Consider the following 15,938-nt stretch of genomic DNA (forward strand, 5'->3'; position numbering starts at 1 on the left):
TTTGTTTTGTTTTTTTTTTTGGCTTCACCAACACTGCATGTGGGATGTTAGTTCTCCAACCAGGGATTGAACCCGTGCCCCCTGCAGTGGAAGCGCGGAGTCTTAACCACTGGACCACCAGGGAAGTCCCTGATTTTTTTGTTTAAAGAGACATTCTATGTGTAGATTTTATTAACTCTGAATTTCATTTCAGAACAGTACAGGGAATGAAAGGGGCATTGGATCTGGTGGGATTGAGAACCACTGTTTTCAAAATGTGCACTTATTCCTTATAGCTCTTCTAACTCTTATGCTTAAAAGATGCTTGCAGATTAGATTGGAGCTTCTTATATGGATGAAAAAAATGTCAAAGCCAACAATTCACATAGGATTAAATATTTTAGCATAAACACTCTTCTAGTTAGGAATATATGGGCTTACTCTGATTTCTTTGATCTTTTTTTTGATTTCTTTGATATTTTATAAGTGAAAATTTGAAAAATAACTAATGCTAACCAACCATGTACACACACTCATTTTGTTGTTGGCTTTTTAAGTGAAACCTAATTATAAAGTAATACAGTTAAACCCTATCTTGGATGAAAATGTGTGTGTGTGTGTGTGTGTGTGTGTGTGTGTGTGTGTGTATACATGCATTTTTGTATAATACGGTTTTGCTTATCTTCAAAGTGACACTGTTTATAGTGCATGTGAGCATAACTTGAGAGATGAATGTGCAATAGTTCGGCAGTCATTTGATCCTGGTGTAATGTAGAGACTGTCATCTGAAGACTAAGAGCCGTTGTCATGGGGGTTCCCTCTAATTTCAGTGGCATCTTTGCTCAAGGAATACTTGCTCCTTTTTTTTTTTAGTTGAAGTGTAGTAGGTGTATAATATAAGAATACTTGCTTCTAATTGCTTCCTCTGGTATTATTTCCTATTTGTTTAACTGCTACTGCCATTTTCATTCAGAGTTATGCTGTGGTGTTCTCATGTGTTCTAGAAGAAAGTCAAAGATTTGATATCCTTGGAGGTTGGATCGCTTTTCTCTTTTCCTTATATGTGAATCCCAACTCATTGTCTTTTTTTCTGGTTTAACTTCCTCATTATATGAAAAAGATCTTAGGGAGGGTTGAAGTGTCTTTATTTTACTGTCAGACATGATTAGTGGTTTGGTTGGGTATAGAATTTTACGTTGCAGCATAATTTTCTTTTAGAATTTCGAAGACTTTGTTTCACAGCATTCAGTTTTGCTACTGAGAGGTTCCTTGCCTTTTTTTCCCCTTCTACATTGTTTTCTGCTGTGCATGACTTGTTTTTATAATTATGGAAACTTTTAGAATCTTTGTCTCTGAATTTTTATGATGATGTGCCTTGGAGTGGATTTTGTTCATTGTTTATACTGGATTTTCTGGGGACTCCTTCATTCTGGAAGCAAGTCCTTCAGTTTGGGGAAGTTATTTTCTTCCACCTGTTTGTTTGTTAGCTAAGTCTGTTTTTCCATTTCTCGTAGTTTCCATTTTTCTACACCAGGATGTGTGAAGTTGAATGTTCCTGGACTGTGGGCAAAATGGTTCGCCTTTTCCTCAGTGTCTTTTATAAGTTCTTTTATGAGTTACTTCCTTTGATAAGTCATTTATTTTCCAAAAATCTGAGGTCTCTTTGGGGTTTGAGGAAGGAGAAAATAAACCCATGTGGTTAATCTTTGTTCAGTCGATCTTTGTATGTGCTGTTCACTCCGTACCTCTTTTCCTGGCTTACTCAACTTGCAGGATGTAGCTCTTGAAAGCTTTCCCTGATTCCTCAGTGATATCTCCTCACCTTCCACAAACCTTTGTAGAACACATATTATACCATGTTTTAATAATTAGTTCATTGCTTATCTTTGTAAGAAAAACACGAATTGTCTTATTTTTACCAGTGCCTATGTGCAAAGCATAATGTTTCTTGAATGAAAACATAAAATACAGAAATGAGGTTGATAATAGGTAGCAACAGTACAGTTTTATCAGAAGAATTGTAATTATTTCTTATTTAATCCTATTCAGTGAATGTTTGATAGATTAAAAAATAAAACTTAATGGAGATTTACTTTTTTTAAATAAAATATTAGTATTGTTAGTATCCTGCGGTAATCAAAAAATGTCTTTATATTGAAGCTAAATTACAGAGTAGTCATGAGAGCTTCAATTTCTTTATTCATTTAATTAGAAATTAATCTACAGGATATGAAAAAATAGATGACTAGTGGATAGTTTTATATATTAAGGAGAGTACAACAAAATCATAGAAAAGAAGCAAGAATGGAGAAAAAAGTTTTGTCATCTTTGGTTAGCAAAGCATTCCAGTAATTCCAAATTGAAAAATTCTAAGAAAATAAGATATACTTGTTTTGTGAAAGCCTGCCATATCCACAGACAAAAGGAAAACATCTGAATTAACACAAGATTTCATTAAAAGACCTCTGTCACTGTCTTGAGTTCACTTTCCACCATCAGAATTACCTATTGTCTCTTTCTGGGAAGTTTTCCTTTGATCGTAATATTGTTTTGTTTTATTAATTTCAACTTTAATGGTAGGGAATAAAATTGTTTTAATCTAAACTGTTTGACTCATGAGTCATGTTTTCATATAAGTTAAAAGAAATCAATCAGCAAATATGTACTGAGTACATACAAGGCCCTGGTTGGTATGAAGGGGAAGTCGAAGAGGTATCACTTTGGAGTGAAGATGTATGCATGTAAGGAGTGGCAAGTACAAAGTTCAATAGGATGAGAACTGTCTCAACATTGTATATGATTAACTGTCAATGAATGGCCCAGATGGGATTTATAATAATAATTTAGCTATTATTAGCTAACATTTAGTAGAATGTTCACATCCTCTTAAGTCATATCTTAGTCATGATGATATAAAGCAGTAGGATCAGTAACTTGATGAAGTTACTTAACAGTGTCCTAAATTTTATTTTTAATATTTCTCTGTCATTTTAGCCCGTACACCCCATATATCTTTAGGGCCTAATCATTTTCATCCTTGAGTTCACTTGCTAATTTGAAATGTCTTTAAAATTACATAGAATTACTTTTGGAATATTGTGTTTCTCACCTATTAACTTTTATACATACTATTATAATGTTTTCATAGTAATCATTTAAGTTTCAAAAATTAGGAATTTTGCACCAAAAAAGGTAGATGGTAAATTTTGCTGTACAATATTGTTTTGTTCCGTAAAGCATGGTTTGAATTCTTTGTTTTATGCCCATGTATTTTCATTTAAATTCAACATTCATATTTTTAAGGAGTAGTTTCAGGATAAAGTTAGATATACTATATATTTTTTATTCAAATGAACTTATTTTCCTATCTTGACACCTTGTAATTCATTTGGAGTTTTGTTAAAATATTTTTCCGAGTGTTTGAAGTTCATACTTAAACCATCTCTGTCAATCCATCTCCCACACTTCTTCCATCTCCTTTTCTTATCTTTTGTTCTGTATCCCACTGAACCCAGTACACATACAAAACTTCATGAAAAAGCTGAAATCAGCTACAGGAAGGTCTTATGGAGAAAAATATAATTATGTTATTGTATAAACTTTTAAAATGTTGTCTAGCAAGCTAGAACTGCTTAACAGATGTGATTGCTTCATTGTTTCAAATTTATGCCAATCAGAGTTGATAGAATTTGATCACACTCTAGTAGATTTATGAGATAAATTACAATATTGCATGACACGCTTCAGATAGAAAACATCAATATAAGTTGAATATAATTTCTTGTTTAAGATAACAAGCCAATAATTCTTTAAATCAGATGGTTGCTACTTTGAGAGAATATTGATCAGTTTTGGTGAAGATTAACAGTATCTTTGATATTTCCTTCGTGGTGACAAAAAGTGTATTAAACTTTTGTTTTTGTGTACAAATATGATTGTAAATGGGAGGCATCTTGTTTCTATTTAGCTGTAGATGACCTGTCAAATTTCCAAAGGCCTGTAAAGAAATGAGGCTGAACTTAAATTTGACTACAGATAATTTTAATACAAGATAGAAAGCTTGTCACTGTGGTCCTGATTTCTTTAGAGTAAGGTTTCGTTACATACATCTAAAGACTTAATAGGAATTTTTTTTTTTAAACATAAGTTTACTATCTCACATAAACAGAGAAAATGGGAAGGAACATATTCACTAATGAAGGTGATAGGTTCCCACTGGGAAGTTAGAGCCCAGGAGTAGAGTCAGGTCCTTCAGCCTGTTTGCTCTACAACAAATGATGAAACTAGTTATTCAGAGGCCGGGGAAGAATGTTTTAAACTTCATTTGGGAGGTCTGTGTGGTGGAATCCCTCAGTTCAAGTCTGAAATAAACTGTGGAGTCTCCTGAGAACTAATGATTTGAAATTGTTACTAAGCCAAATCATCTGTGAAAAGAGGGTAGAATTTTTAGTTTTTTTAGATTGGAATATAAAAATTTTTGAATATGGAGACCAACCAAAGCAATGATTTTTAAAAAGGTAAACCCTCATGTTTCAGGTAAAAATATTGTGAAATTGCTTTAATTTTTAGGAAGCAAATTATGTACAACATGGCTTAGATTTAAAATATTTAAGAAATCGTTCAAGTATTCACAAAAGTACAGAGGATAAATAGATCAGGCAACCTTGTATTTAGCATGCAGACTTTGTATATTGACATTTGCTGTATATATTTTCAAAAAACATTTTAAAGTCCTTCCTTTCCCAGAGATAACCATCACCCTGGAATTGTTTTATATCCTTTCTGTCCGTGTTTTTAGACTATACCTACATTCATGTGTTCATTGAGTGTTCTTACTAAACTGAAATATTCTGTTAGTCTTTATGCAGTTTGCCTTTTTATCTTTTTTACCCAACATAGTTTCTGAGCTATTCCTTGCTTTTGATTTTACATCTGGTTTATTAATTTTAATTGTTCTCTAATAGGACAACACCAGTACCGCAGTTTGGGTCTGTCTTTGTCTTTGGATGGGCATTTAAGGGTCAGGTTACTTTGCCCAGACTTTTTCCACAGATATCCCTGTGGCTCTGCCGGGCTCACGGTTTGCAGCACGTGGGACAAGCTGCCATCAACTTTTAGGCCACTGTGTCCAGGTGCTGGCATTAGGCGGCATCCTCAGGCCATTTGGTGCCACTAGAGTGTGCATTGCTTTATCTTTTCTTGCTGAAGTTCCTCTGACATTTAAAACCAATTGCAAAGAAGCCTGCAGAGAGCCTTGTCCTGCTGCTTTTTTAAAAAAACATCCTCCTATTCTCTCCGACCCATATGAAAAATATAACATCTCTATCTTTTTTTTTTGATATTTGCTTGAAAAAGATGCCTTTTGTTACATTTTCCAGGTATACCATTTTTGTTTTTATTTTCACCTGTGGGAGGCTAGGACCTATGCTGTCTGGGGGTTTATTTTGCCATAGCAACAAGTGCACTGGGTCTGTGTGTAAGTACTACGTGGTTTGGCTTGATGTAAACAATATGCTTTTGTGCCCATGTCCTTATGTAATTGTTTCAGTTAATGACAGTGAAGTATTGAGTCTTGAAAATGGTACTCTCTTATTTGTGAACATTTTGGAATTTTTAAGAGATTATTCGAACCTTTTATCATCTAAATTACATTCTTTGGATTCACATTTATATTATAATTTTCATTAGCCGGACTTATTTTAGTGCATTTCATATTTTGGTGGAAGTCATATATTTAGAAGTATACTTAGCCCTATATTACACACTTAAGATTTGAATTGTGATGTACTCTCAAACCATTGCAGAGAAAGCTGTCACTCTATGAAATTCTTTGACTGTGTGCCCAGCAGCTTGATATGCCTCATAGAATGCCAGATATTAGAATATTAATGTTATTAACCCTTTCACTGAAAGTACTTCTTCTTGGAATAAAAAAAGATTAAATACATTGCTAGGTCTGCATCACTTCTTGTGTATCAGTAGTTTCACAAAGCTGAAAAATGTTTATGCTGTGCAATAAACAGATGCTGCTCTAACAGTGCAATACATTATGTACCAAAAATGATCTCTCTTTTAATCACAGATGCTGATTTAATGAGACAAAGACTAGCTTACATTAGAAATGGATTTAAGATGTAATTTTTTTGGCTTTCTGTGTGGTTTTTCTACATAATTAATGGACATACCTTTTAAAGTCACTCTCAGAATTTTTTGGAGTATTTATTTCTTTGATAAAATTGCCTGTATTTCCTTTTTAGAATTTCAGGGTGTATGTAATTGTCTCCTGAACTCATTCAAAATAGTTACTAAAATGTTTTAAAGAAGCTGCCTCATCTTGCCCTGTATTATAAAGTCCGTTTTGCATGAAAAAAATTCCTATGTGTTCACGTTTTAAAGTTTTGACCTTTTTCTCGAGGGAGGACTGCATATTTTCTGTAACTTAGGGGAGTTTTAGGGGAGATGGTAAGTAGTCAGTGAATTGACTCTCATCATGGTTGAAAGTCTCTGGTGTCAGCGTGCTAGGTGGCTGCTTAGGTTTGCTGTCCTCAGAGTCACTGAAACCTTTCCTCATCTGTGTGAGAGCTCTTCCCTAGGCTCTGCTTTCATTTCCTCTTCCACTTGATTTTATTCCCACCAACTCATCTGCAGTTGCTGACTTTGAGCCCTGAAATTCTTCTACATCTGGATTGTACATCTTGATTGACAAATTTGCCTTTTCATAAGGTCAGATAATTCTGTATCTGGAAAAATATTCCTATTGTGTGTTTTATTCCACCGAACCCAGCAGAGTTAAATGTAGTTTGGATGCATAGGGAAGAATTAATGATTGGAAGATACAGAGTTGGTAAATTATTTATTCTGGCCCCGAGGAAGCTGAAAAGCTGAGTGAAAGACTAATAAATCATTTGTGGTAGTGCTGGTTGTCACTTCCAATTATTTTAGACGGTTTTGTGATAAACTGCAGCACCTGCTAGATCTCCTCACACCCTCCCCTGATGCTGGCAGTGCAGCTTGTTTAATCCACAATCAGAGGCAACTTTGTGTAAAGTTTATTTAGGTTGGAAAGGAAATTACTCTTTTTAAAGTCAATTTTGTTGCTTTTTCTCATTGTTTTGAGTGCTGTGAAAGGATTTCTATGATGTGGCAGGGAACCTGGAACTTACATACCACTTTAACCAGGGGATACTGTCTTTATCTTTTGTTAAATTAAATATTTGAAGAATTGAGCTTCTTTATTATTCCCAGACTAATTAAAAACTACTTCTACTGAGATGATTAGTATGCTAAAGATCAAATCATCGTTTTGATATGACACCATTTAACAGAGAACCACTGCTGCCGTTTGACCAGCCCCATTTTCATCATTCTTTGATTTTAATGGCTGAGGCTTTGCAACTAGTAGGCCTAAAAAATAGTCAGGTTATTCTTTGTACTGGTCCTGCACTCAGCTGCTGAGATCCTTGGAGGCATAAAAGAACTAGCAAGGAAGCTTAGCCTAGATTGGTCTGATTCTAGCATTCATGAAATAGGGCTACTGTAATAAAACTCCTTCAGAAATAAGTTATGAACATCATATAATGTGCATGCTTCACGCTTGGAATTATGGTCAATTCTTTTGTTCCCATCAGAGTTTAATAATTATTTATGTTCAAGCCCAGAACATGAAGTTTGTTTATACATCAGAGTAACTTCGTTTTCACTGAGATTTTCAGCTTTAACATGAAAATACGGGACTTTTGAGGGGACTCTTAAGACTGTGTACAAAGAAAGAATCTTGGTAACTGTCTTGTATTCATTCATTCACGTTTTTACTCCCTTAGTTCCCCTCGCAGTTATTAAGCTCACGTGTGCCTGCTCTCTGAGGACAGCTACTACTCCTGTTAGTTACGACTAATTCTTCTCTAGTGCTTAGTATGTACCATATACCATCCTAAGCATTTTACGTATACTTTAATACAACCACCCTATGAGGTATTTACTGTGCTTATCTTTATTTTACAAAGGATCTTATAGACTGCTAAGGCAATAGTGATTTCACTTTTCCTTTAGTGTCTGTAGAATCTAGGAAGGTAGTGTTTTTGATAAATCTTAATTAGGTTTAGAATTTCAATCCAAATAGTGCAATATTAACTATCATTTATTGAACATCTAGTTTTGTGTTTGGTATCATATACATTATTTCACTTTTAACCCCTGATAGTTAAACATTATTTTGTGCTTCGTTGTGATGGAGAAATTGAACCTTAAAGAGGTTAAACCACTTGTCCCGAGTTAAGCAGCTTGGAGGTGGAGGAGCTGGAATTTGAATCAAGATCCCACTGCCTCTGCACTCTATTTATTAGGCTACAAACCCTAGTTCCTATAGTCTGTTGTTTAGTGAGCAATAGAAAATGAGGAAGAAAGTAGGTTGGTGGGAACCCACACAACTGGTGAGCTTTTCCAGAAGAAGGCTAAGAGTCCCTAGATCTAGTGATTCTTTTTTTTTTTTTTTCTGAGGGAAAATCTAGATTTTTATGTGAAAAGTCCAGATTTTTAAATCTTCACAATTTATTCAGGATAAATTGTTTGCCCACTGGATGTGGCATGTGAAAGGCAGTTTGTAACCTTTTCTTACTGCCTTTGGTCAAATTCTTTTTGACCAGGAGGTTTGCTTTCTAACTTCATTCAGTTGGAAACTATTAACAGTCTACGAGAGGGACTTCCCTGGTGGCGCAGAGGTTAAGAATCCGCCTGCCAATGCAGGGACACGGGTTCGAGCCCTGGCCCGGGAAGATCCTCCATGCCGTGGAGCAACTAAGCCCATGTGCCACAACTACTGAGCCTGCGCTCTAGAGCCCGTGAGCCACAACTACTGAGCCTGTGCGCCTAGAGCCCATGCTCCGCCACAAGAGAAGCCACCGCAATAAGAAGCCCGTGCACCGCATCAAAGAGTAGCCCCCGCTCGCCGCAACTAAGCCCGAGCGCAGCAACGAAGATCCAACGCAGCCAAAAAAAAGTCTATGAAAGAGTATTAACAGGATAGTATCAGTCAGTTTCATTCTTTAGGGAGATTAACAGCCTAGATGAAACATAATTACTCATTATTTCAGTAATCCTATATAGTTCGATACAACTCAAATGAGTTTTAGTTGGGCTTGGATTTCAAATTATCATGGGTTGCTACTAATTTAAATACAGTCTATAGCATAGGGCCTAAAATCAAAGAATGAAAAAGTCAAACTAGAATCTTGAAAAGCTAAGCTGGTATTAAAATATGTAAATGTTTATTGAAACTCTCTTAGTGTTGTGCCTCTGGTAACAAATCCTTTTACTCTCTTCTTTCCCTGTTCACACTCGTTTCTTTTCCTGTGCTATGAATCACGTGGAGATTTAAAAACATGTAGGTTTTCACTGGAATGCCTTTGCTGGATTATATGTAGATTTAAATATTATGTGGAATGTTGTGACTTTTAATGCAACTCAGTTCAGTTAGTCAAAGGCCTTTATTTATATGGGATATTACTCCAATGGCAAAGTTGTAGAGAATGGGAGACTGAAATAAAAGTCAGTGGTTGTTTGTTATAGTTTTATTAAATGCTTTTATGTTACTTAAAATATAAATAAAATATCCCTGGGGAAAAAAAATATCCCTGGAGGCAACTTATTGTCACTTCATAAGCGTTTAAAAAAAATTCAGGCTAATCAATTATTAGAGTGTTCTTCCACAAACCTAGACTAAAGTCATAACCTAATAATTGTTAGCTGCAAATTCACCATTTCAAAATAATTTTTCTTAATGGATTTTCAGGCTTGCCTTGTAAGGAAAGACATTCCATCCAAAATCAATAGTTCTTTCAAAAAGAAGGGCTTAATGAATTGTGAATTCTTTAATGTGTCCTTTAGATCCCTTTATAAATTATTTTATATATAAAAAAATACTTGTTACTTAATTTTTCTCTTATAAGTTCAAGTGTTTTGACTTACACAGCATTTCATTTAATAGTGTTCAATTATGGCTTTAAAACTTTAATATAAGAACAATGTTACAGAAAAATTGCAGAAAATTTGCAGAAAATTGCAGAGAATTACAGAAAAATTGAAAAATAAAAAACACACACGATCCCACCCCATAGAAATAACTAGCAAACCCTTTCCTTTTTTGAGGTCTTTTTTTTTTTTTCTATTTCACTTTGACTGCCTAGCATTTTATATTCATCTTTTCTGTGATATTATTCATAGTTTAGTATATTTATTTTTAAAAGCCATCATAATATTTGACAGAGTTCAAGTGTATCCCCTTCACAAAGGTTCTCATCCAGTAGCTGGAAGTAAATTCTCCTTCCAAACTACATGTGGCTCCACCTCTATTGTGATACCTTGTAGCTACTTATATCTTACCCAGACTTCTGGAGGGCAAGCGCTATCTTACATTTATCTTTATATTCTTATAACATTCACGGACTGTTGAATGAATAGATGACAATACATCTTAAATTCAGTTTGTCTCCCGCATCTACCACTTGAAATAGCAGAACGGCAGCAAATATATCATGCAATTTTGTAAGTTTTTTTATAAGTGTAATGGGCTATACAGGTAAGGCTTTTGTGGAAAGTCACTAAGAAGTCACTCAAGATGATGGAGCTAGTAATTCTTCCTAGATCTAAAGATGTACCTGATCCCCTACGTCATAATTAATTAATGAAAATATACTATGTTCAGATTTGTCAAGTAAATTTAATTTGAAGGGTAAATTGTGCTAAATTGGTTTCTATACACAATATTAAAGTATTAAAAACTGCAAGAGAAATACTAACTTATTGGAAGGTTTATAATTAAGAGGAGCATGGGAAATTTGAAGTAGAAAAATTTTAGATATGGTAGCTCTAGTATGGTAGTCTTTAGATAAAAGGTAATTCATACTGCTAGAGGTGATTAGGTCTTTAGAAGTTATCTTCTTGTCAGTAGGAAACTGAAGTTTTGGGACATAAATAACTGAACCAAGGTTTTGAGACTGCAGTGTACCTAATGCTCATAACTAATGTGTGTGCAAATATTTTTTGAATGAGTAAATTAAATGTCTTGACGTGCAGGAAGTTATTGAAAACTTAGCCATGTGTACTTTAGGAAAGTTATTACAGAAAAATTACCATGAATTTACATATTAAAAAACAATGTTTGCATTTCTTCAAAATATTTATACTTGGAAGTGAAGAACTTAGAAGACATACACTTTTTAAAGCATGGCGCTATAAGGAAAGATGAAATAGAATGGGTTCTAGTTAGCTTTGTTTCTAGCAGCGCTTTGACTGTATAAGTGGAAGGTATCCTTGGGTAAGCTTTACGGAAACTTTTCAAGTTGGAAGAAGATTTCAGCTGGAGTGTCTAAAGGGTCACTTGAAAAAAAAAAACCCTCTATATTAAAATAAAATGTGTCCAAGCTTTAAAGAAAAGATCTCAGAGTTTGCAGATGATCCTAAAATTGGAGCTAGAGGAAATAATGAGGAACAATGCAATCAGATTCAAAAAGATTTGGATTGTTTAGGTGATTGGGCCAGCAGATGGCAAATGCAGTTCAGTGTAGACAAATGTAAAATAATTATCTTAGGAACAAAGAACCAATCATACAGCACACTGATCAGGAAAAAATTTGTGGGTTATTGTAGGAAAACCATTGAAACAGTTAACCCGGTGCACAGCTGCAGCAAAAAAGGCAAGCAAGAAACCAAATTAGCAGACGGATGGAATATAAAGCAAGAGGCAATACTTATAGTGCATTAAGAAACTTGCTAGACCCCATCTGAATTACTCAGTCTTGTATTGGTTGATGGAACCACTTTAGAAAGAGTAAATTTTTGCCTTTGCCTTGAAAATAGACTGGAAATTGTAACAAGCAAATCTAATAAAGAGACTTGAACTAATTTTTATGAACTTTCAATCTGTGAACTTTTATAGATTAGAGCAAGACCCTGTGTCAAAGTAAAGGCACTTCAGGTGTGTCTAGTATCAAAGCTTGATCTTAATAGAGGACACGTATGGTTTCAGCTGCCTGGGGCCTTACCTAACCCCCTTTTAGGTAGGAGGCTGCCCCTCACCTCTTGACTAAAGAAGCTTAAAGCCTGCTACGTTGTCCTTCTGCATGCTTGAGAGCTGCAGCTAGAAAGATCATGGACATGAGATCTAAGAGCTGCCAATGAGATGCTCCTTCCTGTCCAGTGACTTGATGCGGTAACATAGTTTTGGCCTTCATTCTAGGCCGTGGGGCAGGACTTTGTGAACTGCCTTCCTTGGTACCTGTGCAAGCCTGATTCTCCAACCATGGCTCAAAGTTTTGAGCTACTCAGTACCCAGTCAGTAAACTCCTTTTTGACTTAGATTAACCAGAATGTGTCTGTTGTTTATAATCAAGAGCCCTACCTGGTACAGTGGTATTGTTCTGTTATTTTAGCCTTGGCCCATGCATTGTTTTGTTGTTGTTGTTCTTCTGTGTGTTTGCTTTGTTTGGAGTGGTGTCTTACTAGAAATCATTTTTTCTGAATGAGCAAACCCCTCTCTCTCTTGCAGTCTTCGCCAGTGTTTAAAAGAAGCAAGAAGAATTTGTACCAATGCCATTAGCATCTGTAATTGTCTTGTAAAAATTAAACTTTATTCATGCAAGCGAATAGTGTTGCTTTGTTTAAAATGGTGTTGGGTATTCAGCCTGATTGTAAGAAGAGTATTTATACATTTCTTTACATACTGTATTTGCTATATCTAAAAATCATCATTTTATTTAGGAGGAGATGTAATGCATGATTTTCTTAGCGTCACATAAGTAATAGGTGGTAGAATCAGGAAGACTGTCCAAAGTTCCTTGTTTTTCTGTTACTGTTGATGAGTGAATATTTGTTAAATGAAATATTTTGAAAAATAACACTTGTGAATTAGAAATAGGGGATTATATTTTAAATTTGTGATGAGTTGATTGGTTAATATTTAGAAATGATTTTTAACACACAATCAGTGTTTTAAATCGTGGTTAGATTTTCCGTTTTCACATGTGTCATATTGACTTCTTTTTAGCTAAATTGTAGAACTTTTGTCTTTTTTTTGAGAGGTGGCATGCAAGGCTATTTCCTGGAAAAATTTTGAAATAAGGACTTGTCTTTGAGACCTCTGTCATTCTTAAATTTGAAATGGAGCCCTCCCAAGAGAAAGCTGTCTTTGAGTCCATTACTCATACACCTGTGGATTGCCAGAATTCTTATCCTGCCCTAAGACCTGTATGTGTCATGGCATCCATGGCATGTCCTGCCTTCCAAAGTAAGTATTCCATGATTCAAATTCGACACCTCCTCCCACACCCCCAGCCCTGCCCCACATTATAGATTATGGATGGTGTTAGGAGGGAAAGCTGTATGACTGAACTGTTTCACACATCTATATGAATATTTGATAGCCCTTTACTTGGTTAGAGATTATTCTTTTATGAAGAGAATACTGAGTTCTTTGACATTTTGATCAACATGGCTCAGTGAAGGGAAAACATTCATCTAGCAGTGTTCAGGGAAATGTCTTTGGTCTTGTTGCCCAGTTAGGGACTGCCCGTATTTTATATATATGTCTTTATAATAGAGAAAAGCGGTAACCTTGGAAAATTAATTATTTTAAGAATGTGAGTATTAAGGGTAGTTGAGGTTTTACATTCTAATTTTTAATTGTTTGAGATCTTTGTGAAATGGAATAGTACTTCACATTGTTTTTATTGAGTTATGTAGTCATGTAGAAAGGGACGGTGGGACTTGGGGCTGAACTCCTTGGCAGGTGCCTGTCCCCTGCAGTTGGTGGGCCAGACGGCTGGCTGGAGATGAACCTCCACGTCTGCACAGTACTCGTAAGGGTCCTTTTAGGAGGAGAACCAAGATCCGGTACTCCAACCTCCTCCCCCCTCTCAAGAGGAGTTGATTTTATCTTCCTTGTCTGCACTGCAGCTTCCTCTGTGGCCCAGGGTCTGTAGCCAGCCATTTCTGCTGACTCTTGGCCTTGAGCCAGGGCTGCTGTTAATGTTCTCACTAGCTCACAAGGGGGCCCGTTACTCTTGCCTTTTTCTGGTCAGTTCCTGGATAAAAAGTCAGGCCTTCTATGAGTCATGCCTTCACTTTCACAATGTGCCCGCAGGGTAGTGATGGGGTCTGTGGCTAATGCCTGCTTTGAATACTACTGTTGAATGCTTGGGGCTGCGTTTTCCTTGCCAAAAACTTCTTTTTCTTTAGTTCCTGCTAGGTTTGGAGTCCTTTCAGAAGACCAGTGGCTCTGGATCGCTTAGCTTTATATTGGGTTTTCCTACATTTAGTTCTGGTTGCCTGCCTGTCTGCCTGCTTCTTTTTTCTCCTGTCCTTCTCTCCCTCCTTCTCTTCATTTCTTCTTTCTTTTTTTTCTTTGTGATGATTTTGGTTATTTCTTGTTTAAAGAAAATGGTCATGTTAGAAAATTCTGTGTAAAAATGCAACTTGTCTTCTATTCTAAAAAATATTGGGTTATTATATATTAGTAAAGAGGGATTAAATGTGTTTAAAAATTTTAAAATATAAATATATGCTCTTATACATCTATTACTATTTTTCATTTAACAGTATATTATGGGCAGAAATTACAGAGCTACATCATCTCTTTTAATAGTTGCATAATATTCTGCTCTATGGATGTACCATAATTTATTTAGCCAGTTCCCACTGATGACTATATGGATCATTTGAATTTTTCACTATTAAAAATAATATTGCGGGCTTCCCTGGTGGCGCAGTGATTGAGAGTCCGCCTGCCGATGCAGGGGACATGGGTTTGTGCCCTGGTCTGGGAAGATCCCACATGCTGTGGAGCGGCTGGGCCTGTGAGCCATGGCTGCTGAGCCTGTGTGTCCAGAGCCTGTGCTCCACAACGGGAGAGGCCACAACGGTGAGAGGCCCGCGTACCGCAAAAAATAAATAAATAAAAAAATAATATTGCATTTAAAATAAAATTCGATAATGTTTGTATTATTTCCATAGAATAAATTCTGGAAGTAGAATTACTGGATGAAAGGGTAATTACATTATTAAAGCTTCTGAATCTTACTGCCAAAATTTACATGTTTCACTCCCATCAGTGATTTTTGAGAAGGCTGTTTTTTTTTTCCCACATCAACAGCGGGTATTAATACTTAAAAAGAAAACATCTTTGCTAATTTTATAGGCGAAACGTAGTACCTTGCTTTAGTGTACAATTTTAATGCTATTGACCATTCATATTTATTTTATAATTTTCTCCTTAATATCACTTGTCTGTTATTCAGGTGTTTTTCTCATGTTTAAGTACTAAATTGTATATTAGGAAGATAAACCCTTTTCTGGCATATTGGTGGTGGTTTTTTTTTTTTTATATTTCATTTGTATTTTTATTTATTTTTAAACTACTGAGTCGAGGTACTGCTTTGTTTTTTGTTTTATTTTGGGGCAATAGAGCCATTTAAACATTTTATTTAATCAAATATGTCTTGCTTTACATAAATTTTTTCACTTTTAGTATTAAAAATTTTTAGTATAAAATTTTAATTTAAGATTTTTAAATGTTAGTTTTTTGGCATGTTTTCTGTATTGTGTGGCTTTGCAGACATTGGCTTTGCAGACATTGACGTGCACACACACTCACAGTCAGGAATGTGTAGAAGAGCTGCCAGCTGATGTGACCTCCAGCCTCAGCTGCTGTGTCTGTAAAATCAAGTTGTTGCTCTGGTACAGTGCTGTTCACGCAGTTATTTTGTTCATGAACCACAGTAAGAAAATTTAAATCATAACCTAGGACTCACACACACATACTCATATACAGATACGTTTGTGTGTGTATACCACACAAGCAGACACTACCACCTGTGTTCTACTTTTTGTATGGATGGCATGCCATATCATGCCATGAAATGCCAGGTTATTGGCGGGGAAAAAAAACTGCTGTATGCAACTTACCAAAT

The 15,938-nt window shown here is 35.5% G+C and overlaps 1 protein-coding gene across 1 annotated transcript in view; it reads left to right on the plus strand.

Annotated features, from left to right (window-relative positions):
* TBC1D5 (TBC1 domain family member 5) overlaps window positions 1-15,938 on the plus strand; it is a 543,452-nt gene that overhangs the window by 60,457 nt on the left and 467,057 nt on the right. The window lies entirely within an intron of this gene.

This window comes from Lagenorhynchus albirostris, chromosome 5 (assembly GCF_949774975.1).
Source record: "Lagenorhynchus albirostris chromosome 5, mLagAlb1.1, whole genome shotgun sequence".
Taxonomy (NCBI): domain Eukaryota; kingdom Metazoa; phylum Chordata; class Mammalia; order Artiodactyla; family Delphinidae; genus Lagenorhynchus; species Lagenorhynchus albirostris.